We start from the raw sequence: 14696 nt of genomic DNA, 5'->3' as shown, positions 1-14696 counted from the left end.
AACTTAATATTCAATGCTTCCCTCCTCTCTACCAAATTACCAATCTATAAGAAGACCTATTTCTTCTACCCACAACTTCTGAGTTTACACAGGTCAGGAGCCCAGCCTCCATGTTTCTTTAACTAATTTTTTTATTTGATTTGATATTTGTATCCCACTTTTCTAGGAAACGTTGAGCTCAAAGCAGCTCACAATAACAACAGAACCTTAAAACATTAAAAACATTTCTATCATTACAATTGCTATATCCACCGATACTCTCAAAGGCAGGGCTTTCCTGTGCAGAACTCATGCAGATTCATCCTCAGCAAGGCTTGTCCTGTGTTTGTTTTCCCTTTTTAGCTTTAGAAATGTTTTGCATCCATTTTCCTGGGAGGGAAGTTAGAACAGAGTCCTCCTGGGTCCCTCAAATTAAATGGCGAGGAGACTAATTTTAATGACATTGCATATCTTTGATAACAGATCAGCAATTTCAGGTCTAAGACCTCTTGGGTGAATGACATCTGATTAATGATGGTGAGAACTCTCCCAAGCAAGCTCAGGATAAGGTGCAGGAAAATAAAACCAGTCCCACAGAACAAGCTTGGCTTGTTTCAGATGGCTGGTCTCCTTTTAAGTTTCCATTGGGGTACAGCAGTTGCTTTAGTTCTATTCTTTGTTATCTGCTGATCTTCTTAGGCAAGGCATAGGCAAACTCGACCCTCCACATGTTTTGGGACTACAACACCCATCATCCCTGACCACTGGTCCTGTTAGCTAGGGATGATGGGAATTGTAGTCCCAAAACATCTGGAGGGCCGAGTTTGCCTATGCCTGCCTTAGGCAAGTCACTAGCCTCTATTTTTGAGCTCATTCTCTGCAAAATGGGAACAAAGTGTTAGCAATCATTGATGTAGATAAGTACGTGCCTATGATGAGGAAAATTCTGGCGTGAGAGACTACTCAATAGCCCAGTTCATGGGGGTACAAGTCCCCCACGGGTCCATGCGGTCAGTAAAAGAAGGAAATTCCAGCCAAGTAATTTGGAGCAAAACAGCAGTCAGTAGACCATGATCTTTATTGTTGTGCAACAGGTCCCCACAGGAGTAAGGAACCCTGAGCATACGGTGACATTGGCTTTTAAAACAATATCCCAGAATAGTTCGTACAGCATCATTGATACATCATCTTTACATCACGGACATGTTACTAAAGGGGAGGGGTAGACAGGGGTTACGCTAGTTCAACCTTGGCAAACATCTCCAGACAAGTCCTTGGTACAAGATTAGCATAGGCAAAACATGTCCAGGCACCTCTCAAGTACCCACCATCAAAGGACAATAGAGCTCCCTTTGCACATCCATACCCTGGGGCAAGTCTGGTGATGGGCTCTTGGAAACTAACTGCTCAGCAATTGTCACCCCTGGGCACTTCCCTGGGTGGGGTAGGTGTACATGTCCTCATGCTTGAGGGATTATGGCAGGAGGTGGCAGGGAAAAGAGTCATTTTTCCAAGGGCAAAATGGCATTGGAATGGAGGAAATTGGCAAAGGGGTTGATTTTATATGATTTATAAAGCTAGGTATCTTCCCTGAGCTGTCAAGTTGAAAGGATACATTCAGGCATAATATTTGTAACATTTAACAACTTTAAAGATGTGCCCTCCCCCCGTAATTTTCATAACACCTAAAATGCAACTTAACCTCTTTCAACTTGATATTTGGAATCTGAAGTCACCCTTTCTGCAGACATACAGAAAGATAAGCTGTTGCACACAAGAGCCGTCCCACCCTGAAAAGATCTTTGTGTAGTAAAAATATGCGTACAGCATCATTTGTTTGACAATCTGTATATCCCCTTTCGCCAGAAGCGCATGTGCACAAAAAATACAGGAATGAGCAAGTTCCAAAGACAGGTAATGACAGTTACATATTCTCATGTAATACCATTATCCTTGCTTATTTACCTGTGGAAAACTCAAAGCCAACAAAAGTGGATAACTGGCTGCAACAACTAAAAGCAATTTGGAAATCCCCATCTACTCTGCTTTTCCTTAGGATGTTTCTATTTACACTGGAGAAATGTTGGAGGGGACACCTCTATTTTCATCAGGCAAATGTTAAAGGGTATGGAAAAGGAGGTCCCTATTTTCATCAGAGAAATGGTGAAGGGTATGCTAGCTTTTGCACAGTAAAAAAGTATAATTAATTTTAGCTGTCCCTTAAGTATTTTTCTTGGAGCATAAATTGTGGGTTGCATCCGGGGTTGTTAGAAACCCTGAAAGCATTGTTGTCCACAGACCATGTGGGCATGGGAGTAGGACCCTGAAGGTCTTCTCAAAATACTTTCTTCATCTTCTCCAACTCAAAACAAAATTAAAAAATTCCTTCCAGTAGCACCTTAAAGACCAATTGAGTTAGTTCTAGGTATGAGCTTTCGTGTGCATGCACACTTCTTCAGATACACTGAAACAGAAGTCACCAGACCCTTCTATATAGTGAGAAGGTGGGGAGGGGTATTACTCAGAAGGGTGGTGGGAATGGGTGATTGGCAGATAGCTGTGATGAGCCTGTTGACGACTCTTAACGACTTCTCACTATATATATAGAAGGGTCTGGTGACTTCTGTTTCAGTGTATCTGAAGAAGTGTGCATGCACACGAAAGCTCATACCTAGAACTAACTTAGTTGGTCTTTAAGGTGTTACTGGAAGGAATTTTTTTATTTTGTTTTGACTATGGCAGACCAACACGGCTACCTATCTGTAACTGGAACTATGGAAGGCACCCACATTGAGCCACATGAAATGGAAGTCCATCAAGCAGTCGTTAAGAGTTGTCAACAGGCTCATCACAGCTATCTGCCAACCACCCATTCCCACCACTCTTCTGAGTAATACCCCTCCCCACCTTCTCACTATATAGAAGGGTCTGGTGACTTCTGTTTCAGTGTATCTGAAGAAGTGTGCATGCACACGAAAGCTCATACCTAGAACTAACTTAGTTGGTCTTTAAGGTGCCACTGGAAGGATTTTTTTTATTTTGTGTTGACTATGGCAGACCAACACGGCTACCTTTCTCCAACTCAGTCACTTTGTCCTGTTCTTTGAGAACCAGCTGTTAAGTGTCCAGAAGAAACGCTAACAAAATAATAAATTGCATGGAGAATCTCCCACCCTGGCCAGGTCTGTTCAACAGGCAGATAAATGAATGGAGAGATGTAGAAAGTGGAGATCCCCAAGATTGGTGTTTGGTCCTGTGCTTTTTAATGTGCTCATCAGTGATCTAGTTAGAAGTAAGCCGTGAAGGCGGCAAGTTTGCTGATGATACTAAGTTGTTCAGGGTCACTAGAACAACAACAACGGGCTCAAAACTGAGTGAACGGACACTGAAATTACAAATGCAATTCAGTGTAAAGAAGTGTAAAACAATGGCGTAAAGTAAAGGTGGAATGGATATAAACACAATACTGATAAATTAAATTACTTTATGTTTTGCGTTTATATCCTACCTTTTTCTCCAAGGAGCTCCCCCCTCCACACTTAATCCCCACAACAACCCTCTGAAGTAGGTTAGGCTGAGAGGCAGTGAGCTCTCAGCCAGGTGAGCTTTATGGCTGAGTGAACCCCGAGCAACCAGGTTGCAGTGCAACACTCTAACCAGGATATGACACTGGAACAAACAAAATAAAAAGTCTCTCTCCAGCCTGCCTGCTTCCCCCCCCCCATTTTGAATTGGGAGAGTGGGGCAGGTCTGGAATCATGAAAAAAGGTACCATAAATACTCCTTTTTAGTTCCTGGAGAAGGCGATCTACTAGGGTGATCAAGAGCATTTCTCTTCCCAAAACAGGCTCAAAGCCCGACTGAAATTGGTCCTGATAATCAGTTGCTTCCAGGAATTCTTGAAGCTGGTTTACTGCTGTATCCTGCATTCTCAAGCACCTTACTCTCAGGAGGTGAGAGGATTCATTGCAGCAAAAGTCGGAACTGGGAAGCAGGGATTTCTATAGCAGTGTAAAAACATGGCACCCGGGCTTTTCGAAGAATATCTGCTCCATCTGGCCTTTTGGTAGGCTGGTCATTGCCAAGGGAAAGAAAAGAAAAAGAGGGTTAGCATCACTACAAAAGAGGATACAAAATTGCCTTTCACTTGCATATGGAAATTTTTCTGTATAGACACACACACAGAAATTATTATAATGTGAATGGAACTACAATCCATCTTTCCACCCAGTGGGGCAGAGAGCAGGTGACTTGTGTGCTAACTATTCATGGGCCCTGCTCTTCTGTTTTAGAGTTTTCACCTTTAAACCAAATTTCAGCTGGATAGTCTTCCAACAGAGGAGACCTCCAGAACAGACCTTCAAAACAGAGAATTGCCCTCTGCAAAGTAGGATGTCTGGCAGCACTAGCTTTGGAGCTGATCTGGTTAAAGTAGAATTGCCACCTCTATTATTCCTCCACCCCTTAAAAAAAAAAAGGTAAGGTTTAAATCCAAGTATTTTGGTTTGGGCATTTATTTCGAACAATATTGTTGAAATTTACCAAAATGTCCTGATGGTAAATAGAGTCTCCTGCAAGAGTAGCTCCCTTGGACCAGGACCGGCCACTCAGCCACTGAGTATGACTGCTGTTAATGAAAGGCCTGGTGCTGTGCTGTTTTTATTGACATCACCTGTACATTTTTAATAGATATTTTATATTTATATATAGTTTTAATTCTATGAATGTTTAATTGGTTTTTAATGATTTAAAAAAATGTTTTTAGCTGTTCCTGTTTTATCTGTAAGCTGCCTTGAGTCGCTGCCAGGCAGAGTACAAATAAATATATTATAACAATAACCTCTTGTCACCTCTGACCGGCCCCCTTGATCCTTTTAACGAGATTGAACCAGGGACATTTTGTACGCATAGCCCATGTGCTACCACTGAGCCATGAGGGAAACATTTTTAAAATGGGTTGTGGTCCTAATATGAGGTGCATTCCCTACACAGGTAACCACCCTGCAGGGACCCGCAGGTTCCCTATTCTAAACTTTTCAACATTAAACCCAGCTAGAAATTTAATCCAGGAACTAGGATCTGGGTCTTCTGTGTGATGAGGGGAGCCAGCCAGCCCTCAGGCTCCAAAAGCAATGCTGTCCCCCCCCCCCCCTGCATCTACCTGCACCTCCTTAGACTGAGCTAGTTTTGTGAGGAAATTGCCTGGTTGCAATCCATATTCTTCGGCTGCTGCATTTTCCTGACCCTCGAGACCCCTTTTCACTTCTATCCGACTTGGGGACTACTTACTTGGTTCTGAATTATTGCCTGTCTCTCGGACTCTGCCCTGTGCTGCCTGCCAGACATCCTCTAGCGACCACTGACACTGCGAGAAGGAAGGCCCCGTGGAGCCTTGCAGTGAGATAACGGGCAGGCACAGTCAGGGATACATGCAGCAGCCATAGACAAACCCATTATTTCTTATAGTACTCTGGTCATTGCTCACTGTAGTGATCTGCTGGGATTCTGGCAGCCATTTTATAGCTTGGCAGCCACTGTGACTTAAAACAAAGAGTTGTCGATGGCACCAAATTGTTCCAGATCTTAACATCCTAAGCAGATGGCCAAGGATTTATCCAAAAGTAAAGGATAACCAACTGGCAGATGAATTCACGGTAATTTAGGAAATGATGTACTTTGCGACAAAAAACATCTTAGTTTCATAATCATACCCCCAAATGACTTTTGAACCGGCCATAAGCAGTGTTATCGTTCTGCAAAAAGAGCTGCTAGAACTCACCATGACCGCCTTCCTCGTTCTCTTAGAATGGCAATGTCGCCTGCCTGAGAGGTGCCGGAAATGATTCCTGGTGATTTCTGGCTGAAAAAAAGCCCTAGCTATAATTACCATGGAAAGAGAACTGGAGGTCATAGTCCCCTGCAACATGGGCTACCTCATGGTTCTCCCTTGACAGCACACCATGTGAGGGTCAGAGATGGCACAAGGAAATGTGCTTGGGTGCATTTATGTTTGGGTGGAATTTTCAGGTCTTCCAGTGGCTTCTGACACAGTGGGACTTTTAACGAGAGTGCGTGAAGGGCCCAAGTGACTAAAAGATCTGACCCTACCTGGTCCTGGTTGCCTGGAGCCCACTTCTGCAGCTCCACCTGAAGCCTGGGTTGAACTGGTGTTCAACATAATTGTCCACCTGGAGCCTTCACAAATCGCTTCTCCCAGAGGGAAGAGTCAGGAGCTATAGGACATCCAGCTCCCTAGAGGCCGAAATATCTGCACATTTCTTGGAGGGGTACAGAAGGCGGGGAGAGGGGTTGTCTTCTGTGATCACTCTGGAACATTGGAAGGCCTTCACTTGAAACTGCCATCATGGCAGCAATCAGAAACTGCCATCTGAGGCCAGGAGAGCGGACACCATGCTCACCACCACGGACATAAGTCTTCATCAGTCACCACCACTTTTTAAATGGTCTTGTGTTTATTATGAATTTTGTTTATTGTCAGTTGTGTTCTGAGGCAGAAATGACCACCTTAGGAGATGCCAGCTCAGCGCCTTGGCAGCTTGGATATGGGATTTCACGGAGATATGTTGTATCTCTGGTTATCTATTAGAGTTTCAACTGAAATTCCATGTAAAATGAACTATGAAGCAAATTTGGGGACCCCACCTTAGGAAATATTTTGGAGTTTTTGTGAAGGAAAGCAAGCGTTTCAATAAGGTAAACCAAATACGACAAAGGGTGGGGGGCACGTTATTATTTGCCATCTATATGCCCCTCCAGTCTCACTTTCCACAGGTCTTCTTAGGCTTCAGGAGTGGCTATCCTGCAGATTGATCCAATCTCAGAGAGGCTCTCTTGGACTATTTTGAAGGCATGTAGGCTATTACCTGTTATGGGGAAAGGTCTCAGACCACATCTGGGAGAGTGGTTTGGGTTGCTGCAGATTTATTTGCCCATTTATCGTCCGGCCGTTGTACCTGGCCAGCTGCCCACCAGGCATTGGTGACATTGGCATGGCCCTGAACTGCCACCTTGGCACAGGAACGAGAGCTACAGGAAGAGGCAGTTTCCATATTTCTTTTATGACTATCACCATCTGGTCCTGCAGCTGGTCTATTGGCAAATGGGACACCACCTTCTTCCAGGCTGCTCTGGAAGCGAATCTGTGGCATCCAACCATCTAGAGAGGCCCAAGATTTTGGTTGTGGGAACTGTCTCCTTCCTATCCCAATAGTCTTTGCTGCTCATTTGGGTGGGTCACCAGCAGGTGGATTCTCAAGCACTCAAATGTCCTGGGAGAAGCAGCTTCAGTATCACTATTGGAGCAGGAAAATTTTCTTCCACCTTCCCACACCGGTTGTTCTCTTGAAAGTCTCTTCCCAGAAATCTCTGCTCCTACTCACCCACCCCACTAACTGGGTTCCAGTCCTGTGTTTTCTTCATAGGTCTGGAGCCTGTAGTGAGGTGGGGGGGGGAGAAAAGTGGCTTTGGTGTAGTTTCAGAATAAAAATGACTGTCAAAGGAAGGATGAAGGACACACCAACCCTGCAATTGCCCCGTCCTAGGAGCATATTGTGGGGGGAAGAAGCCACCAGGGCGAGTACTGCCTGCAACCACAGGGTAACATTTAGTTGAAGAAACGGGAGCATAAACACATTTGCTCCACTCTGACTTCACGGTCTCCGCTTGGTGCTGTAACTCCATCAATCTGCCTTAGAGGAACACTGCCAAATTGCTCTTCCTCCTTCAATTAAAGAGGCTAAAATATGAATTATATCTAATCTCTCCATGGCTATAAAGCGAGGCAAGTAGATGGAGGAACACCAACCCCCCTGCCCACCCGCCCCCATCCCCCTGCCGCCGCCTGCTTACACCCACAGTGAGAAAACAAGGAAGTGCTGGAGGACAGACAATGGCAACTTGAATTAAACGAGACAGTCATCCAAAAAGGCACAATGGTCAGTCGCTCACTCCTCCTTTGTTCATAGCAAAGGGGCAGAGAGAGAGAGAGAGAGAGAGAGAGAGAGAGAGAGAGCGCACTTTGGGGAAGGGAAGGGCAAAAGTGCTGTCAGGAAAATAGATTGTGCATCTATTATTTTTTTTTGGGGGGGGGGGAGCTTGTTTCCACCCCCAATCCCAGAGATATGATCATTCAAAAATCTAAAAAATCTCCTTCCTTCCTTCCTTCCCTCTCTCCCTCCTGCCTGCCTTTCTTTGTTTCTGCTTCCTGTTCAGCTGCGCATCCAGCCTTCCAAGAGTTAAAACTTTCCAGCCTGTGCTGCAGATTCCTTGCCTGCAGCCCTGCTGCCCTGAGTCAAATTAATCATGTACTGGGAAGCACAGCAGGCATGTACTAGCTCTGGGCATGGTGTATCACGTACTTTCTGGAATCTGTCACATGGGGAGCTTTCTCCTCTAGGCTCAATTGATCCTTTCTCAGTTTGATGCTGTGCTTAATTGTGAGACGGGCCTGCATTTTTGTTCTTCCGCTGAACTTAAAGGGCTACTCTTGCCAGCTTCATTGGAAGAAGTCTAGCACAACAGAATGGCCAAACAAAAAGGGCTTTCTGCCCCTGCCATCGTGTCCTTTCTGAGCTGTCGCTGGAGCAGCATGGAGATAAATTAATGTTTAGGTTCCCCTTCTTTCGTGTGCAACAGGGGAAGCTTCCCTGACCAAAACATAGCGCAGTCCCCTCTTCTGGCTTCGCATGTGAGAATCACCAGGAGCGGAAGAGGCAAGTAGGCGGTGGACAGGCTCAGCCACCCGTCATTCACACTGGGCACAACAACTCCAGCACAGGTTGCTCATCCTTGTGCTATCTGTGTTTTGCTGCACACGAGGCCCGCACCTAATGTGTGTCAACATGCAAAATTGTATCAAGCTGTTGGTTGAAACGAATCACTTTCAATCCTGAGTTGTGTTTCTTAAGTATGTTTCCAGCACTTAAGACAGCAGGGAAAGGTGGCGTTCAGCCCCTCTCGTCATGAGTTTAATTTCATATTCATGTATTTGAAAGTATGGCATCACCAGACCTGCGGCTCACTTGGGCTCCCCATTAATTCCAGGAGCCCAAGTTCGCTATCCAGGCCGGCGCAAGGCTGGGAGGAGAAAGCCTTGGAACTCACCCACACTTACCAGGAAAAACCACTTTTCAACACTGAATTGGAACAAATGGCAATTTGGGTTTTCTGTGAAATTGTTTTCCTCAGTAAAGAGAGGGTTTTATGGGGGAAATCCTGGGGGAAAGGGGAAAAAAGTACTCAGACACAGAGCTTTAAAGCATGGGCCTGGGCTTAGAAACATGACACAAAAAGGTCTGGATGAGCTTTTGCTCTCCCCCAGGGGCAGCTTGTGGTGGCAGTTGTAGGCCCCCGCCCCCGTGAAATGCCCATGGGAAGGAGGCCTCCCATGCCAATACACAGATGCGCCACCCGGTGGCAGTGGAGGCAGGAGGCAGCATGCTGCAGGCGCATGGCTGTGGGATGGCCAGAAGGAGGCCCTGTGCCGTCCTGACTGAGGTGTCTTCTGCAGCTGTGGCTTCTCACAGCACAGAGCTGCAATTTCTCAGCTGCTGAATTATAGCACACACAAGTCCTGGGGAAACGTGATTTACTTTCAGCAGCACAGCCTCGAGGGAGGATGGCTGGGCTGTATGCAATAAATGTGCCCAAACCTGAATTTGTTTTCTAAAAGCTGCAAAAGTTCAGTGTGAAAGACTCAGGCATTCAATAGTGTTTTTTTCGGCTTTGTTGTTACAACAGCTTTGAAAATTCCTTTAATTTGAGGGTCTTGTTTTGTGTAAACTGGACGCAGTGCACATTGTCAGCAAATGGTTTCTTAGTTTTACTTACATATAAATGTACAAGATGAGAAAGACGTCCATTTATTTTAGTCAGAAATATTTATAGACTGCATAACCAAAAAACTCTCTGAACAGTCAACATAATAAAATTATTGATGAAACACAGCTGAACCGCACAAAACTGTTAAAAAGCGAGCATGCGTAAGATAATTATCAATAAACTATTGATAAGTAAAACTTTTAAAACAAGCGTAGGTTACCAAATGATACATCGGGTTGAGCTTGCTGAAATAAAAAGCTATTTAACAAGTGTCTGAAACAATCTGTCACTAGGCAGGGAGTTCCAGAGCACAGATGTTTCTCCCACTGGAAGAGGTTCACGAGAAAACTGAACTTGCACATTCCAGTAATTGTGACAGAATGTACTCCCTTTATCCACAGCTAGAGTGAGCACAGGCCATTGTACAGAACCACCTACTCCTTATTGCAGAACTGGTCATGATATGTCTGCTCCAGGTTTGGCTCTTGACCCCATGGGGCTTTTAGCATGATCTCATCCCTGCCCTGCCATCAGCATGTTATCATCCACTCCCCCCTAAAGGTCCCTCTGCATTGGGCCACTGGGCATGCTACAAAAAGCAAATTTGAAAGGCTTCTCTTAGGATGTTTGCAGTTTTTACTGCCTCCTTGTGGTTATTCTTTGCACTGTATCTCCTCAGTGACATTGTTTTTACCACCACCTATTCTGTCCATTTTGCAGCGTGGCTATTCCTTTTTCACAGATTTTGTCACACACAAAAATTGTCTTTTGCACTAGTGCCTCTTGAAAACATCTACTTTCCCTTGCATTTTTCTTTGAAGTTTTGATGCAACATCAAGGGCCTGTTAGGGTTGCCATATTTCAAAAAGTAAAATTCCTGACACCCGCAAAGTTGTTGAGCTTGTTGTTTTTAAGCTTTTGGAGCTCTTTCCACTGCTTTTTCCATCTTGTTGCCATATATCCAGGTTTTCCATGACAAAATTCCCCTGACACCATTTTTACACCCAAAAACCAGGACATGCCAGGAATTTCCCTGACATATGGCAAGTCTAAGGCAGGCCAACACTTTCAAAGGAATCTTGTGCCATTGACTTGTTGGGACAGAACACTTTGGAATGCAGGCGAATGTTTACCTCTTGTCAAGCCCCCCCCCCCCCCGCTCACATGAAAGTCTGGCCAAGAGAGGAGAGGCTAGGCTTCTTCTACTGCCACTCACAAACGAGAAGAACCACCAGGCAGGAGACGGTTGGGCCCATCTTATCTCCAGAACGACCCTCCCTGGAAAAACCCACACCCCATAGCAAGCTGTCAGTGTGGCTTAGAGAAGAAAATAAACAGTACATTTCACACACAAGCACACACGGCCGAGGGGATATTGGTTTTGTGGGAAAGGGATGTGGAGAGTGAGCAAGTATTTTTTCTTCTTATCCCCCCCCTTTCCTTTCCTGCCTCCTGTACCTGCTGATTCATTTTCATTTTTAATGCAGCACAAGCAACTTCAAACCCACATTAAACTCCCATGTAGATGAGCCCAGAATTTCTGGAGACTAAAGATTTGTTGTGCTTAAGATGACCCCACCTGTGAATAAGTTCCTAATCTGAAACTCACTGGGGCTGATAAAGGACACTTCTGTACATCTAAAATGTCCTCCACACCACCGAGGAAGTGCAATGCCGTCGTGGAAAGAGACCTATGCAGACCTTTCTATATTACATTTGGAGCAGGGTGGTATCCACCACCATGAAGTGACTTCCACATCAGCTCCAGAAACATCTGAATGAGCCCTGAGTGTGAAGAACAGAACCAGATCAGCCCCTATGACCATGTGCAGAACATCAGGCACCTCCTCAGATAGCTTTGGGAGAGCTGTCCAGAAAACCTATTCTCCCCACCACAGTGCTCACTGCAAGTTCTTTTTAAAGATTGCTTCCTTTTAGCAGCCTTAGTACCGGATCCTGTGTCATGGTGTTTGTTTTTAAAGTCAAGAAGAAGGATCCCGCCTCTTCCTTCCATGCTTGATCACGACACAGGCAGTTTCATAAGCCCCACAGAAACCAGGAAAGCAGCTCCAAAGACAAAATGTCTGAAAAATGAAAAATTTGCAAGCACAAAAAACATAAGCACACAGTTCCTGTTTGGGGAAGCTGATGTAATGATTGCCAGGTTTTCTCTGTACAATGATAGATAGATAGATAGATAGATAGATAGATAGATAGATAGATGATAGATATATATAGATAGATTAGATAGATAGATTAGATAGATAGACAGACAGATAGATAGATGATAGATAGATGATTGATAGATAGATAGATGATAGACAGACAGATAGGTGACAGATAGTTTAGGGTTGCCATATTTCAAAAATTATTGAGGGGTTTTTTTGGCAATGTTGTTGAGCTTTTTTTTTTTTTTAAAAAAAGTTTTGCCCATATCTAAAAAGGAAAGAAAAGAGTTTTTGAGTTATTTCGATTGAAATTCGCCAACATTTCCGTCATGGGTTGCCATAATTCATGACATGGCATGGTGAAGACTGGAGCACAAAAGAACCAAGGCAGGACCAGGAAATAATCAGGGATCCTGTGGGAATGGCCTTTATTGCCCCCCCCCCAAGCTGGATGATATGGCCTTTTCTAGGGCTGTCATATTTTGAAGAGCAAAAAGGAAGACACCCAAGAGAAAAACTAAAAGCACGGGGGGTGGGGGGGTCAGATGCAGAGGAGGGGTATCTTATAGAAACTCTTTAACGCAGAACGATGGCAGGGAATAATATAGGAGTTCCAGATCATGTAAACTGGGCGACGGGGTGGAAAATAGGTTTATATATCTGAGGGGGGAGGAAGGAAAAGAAGGAAGGAGGGAGCAGGAGGGGGGAAATTGAGAGGGAGGGAGCCACTGCCTGAGTCCTGGGCCTCACCTTTCTTCCCTCCCCTCTGCTTCTGGGTCTGCCCCTAGCACAGCACAGCATAGGCCTGGCCACCACAGCCACCACCAGCCCCTCACTGCGCAGCAGGCAGCTCCTGCAGAGAGGGAAAGTGCTGGGAAGGAGGAGAAACGGAGCCAGAAAGAGAGGCAAAGCGGGAGCCACCCCGCCTCGCCTCTCTCGGGAGCACAAGGAGGCAGGGCACAGGACAGACAGACAACAACAACCTGGACATTTTGGAGAATTCCAAAAATCCACCCAGACAGAATTTTTAAGCCTGAAAAAGAGGACATCTCCGGGAAAATCTGGACATATGGCAACCCTATCTTTTCCCCACCTTCAGAGTTGGAGGACAAACCCTTAACTGCATGTAAAAGCTTAAGAATGCAAAATCAGGCAAGGGGCCAGTCTGAGGAGTGCAGCGAACTCTCACCAGAGTAGGGGGCTTTGTAAGCCTTCTCAGGTGCGCTCACATCTACCCCATTTTCCTTAACAATGGAAGATGCCTAGCCTCACTCACTGAGGTGCTCTGGTGGTATTTTGGAAATATTGTATGGCCCACATCTTCAACTGGACAAACAATTGGACTGAAATTCTTGCAACCTGGATGTACCTCCAACCCTTGCTTATAATCCTAACAGCATTCAAGACTTAAAGATGGCATTTGGGTGCAGCCACCACCATTCCTCTCCTCTCCTCCAGAAGTTCGGGGCAGATCTAGCAGAAGCAAATACAACAGAAAATTCTGCAGCAACTGCACTGTGAAGTTTTTGGAGCTAATTTGCTGCTATCTGCCTTTATTTTACCAAACTTCCCAGTTAGGCAAGACAAAAGAACCCCAAAGATCAAAACCAAGGGGATCTGAGCTACCAGAGAAGACGAGTGAGGCTACTTTGGTGTTTCAAGCTGTGAAAAACACGACCCCACATCTGTTAGCAATTTGTGAGATGGTTCAACAGGGGCCAGAGCAATAGGGGACTAGGCTTCCTGCCCTCTCCCTGAATTGACTTTGTGATATAACCATGGAAAATAGCTATGCAGTGTAAGACATCATCATATGGTGCACTGTCCCCATTTGGCTAGAATCAGATAGTCAGCTTGAAGAAACCAAAATCAAAAGAAAAATGGCACCACAGCAGCAAAAAATAGGGTGGTTTTTTGTTTAAAACAATATTTGCTTGTGGACATTTGCCATGCTCAAACTTGTTATATTTCCTTCTTTTTCTTCTTCAAGTCCCTGTCCCCTTCTTGACCATGCGTCTCCCTTCTTTGCTTTCCCAAGCTTCAGCTGGGAAGTTCAGAACAGCACCTTTCGGTTGCACATGGAAGAATTTTACCTGTAGCTCCTACTGTGAGTGAAATTACTAGGACCACCTGGCTTTAGCCAATTTCATTCACAGGAGGTGTCCAGAATAAAGAGCTTCAGTAGTAGGTCAAAATCACTCCTCTCAATTCTCTGAGAAGATGGTGCTGAAATCAGTGGATGTTGCCCATCAAGGAATGACTTGAGGGAAGAAGATGGATGGTTTGTTAATGTCCCCCAGTGGTGCATCCCTGACTCCCACAATGGGTCTCCAAGCTCGTTTAAAAAGTTCCTCAGCCTTCTGGGAGAAAAACATGACCCTAAGAATAGCTGGGGGTTTTTTTTTGTGTGTTTTTTTTAAATGCTTCTGAATCATTTGGTTTCAACTACTTTGGAAGAAGGTGGAACCCAGATGGCACAAGAAAGAAATCAATCCACTACAGGTTAAAAAAGTAACCTCTGCTATGTACAGAGACAGCTTTGTCAAGTTTCATTGTGGGCACCTTCTTCTTCTTATTATTATTATTAAATTTTATTAAATGTTACAAAAAATGAATAGAAAAAAGAAATAGAAACAATACATAACCATACATAAAAATATTTTGTCTACACAATTTTCCAGAATGCAGACTAGAAAAGAAGAAAGACAA

Source organism: Podarcis erhardii (assembly GCF_964252035.2).
Source record: "Podarcis erhardii genome assembly, chromosome: 8".
NCBI classification, from domain to species: Eukaryota; Metazoa; Chordata; class Lepidosauria; order Squamata; family Lacertidae; genus Podarcis; species Podarcis erhardii.
This window is presented reverse-complemented; position numbering follows the sequence as displayed.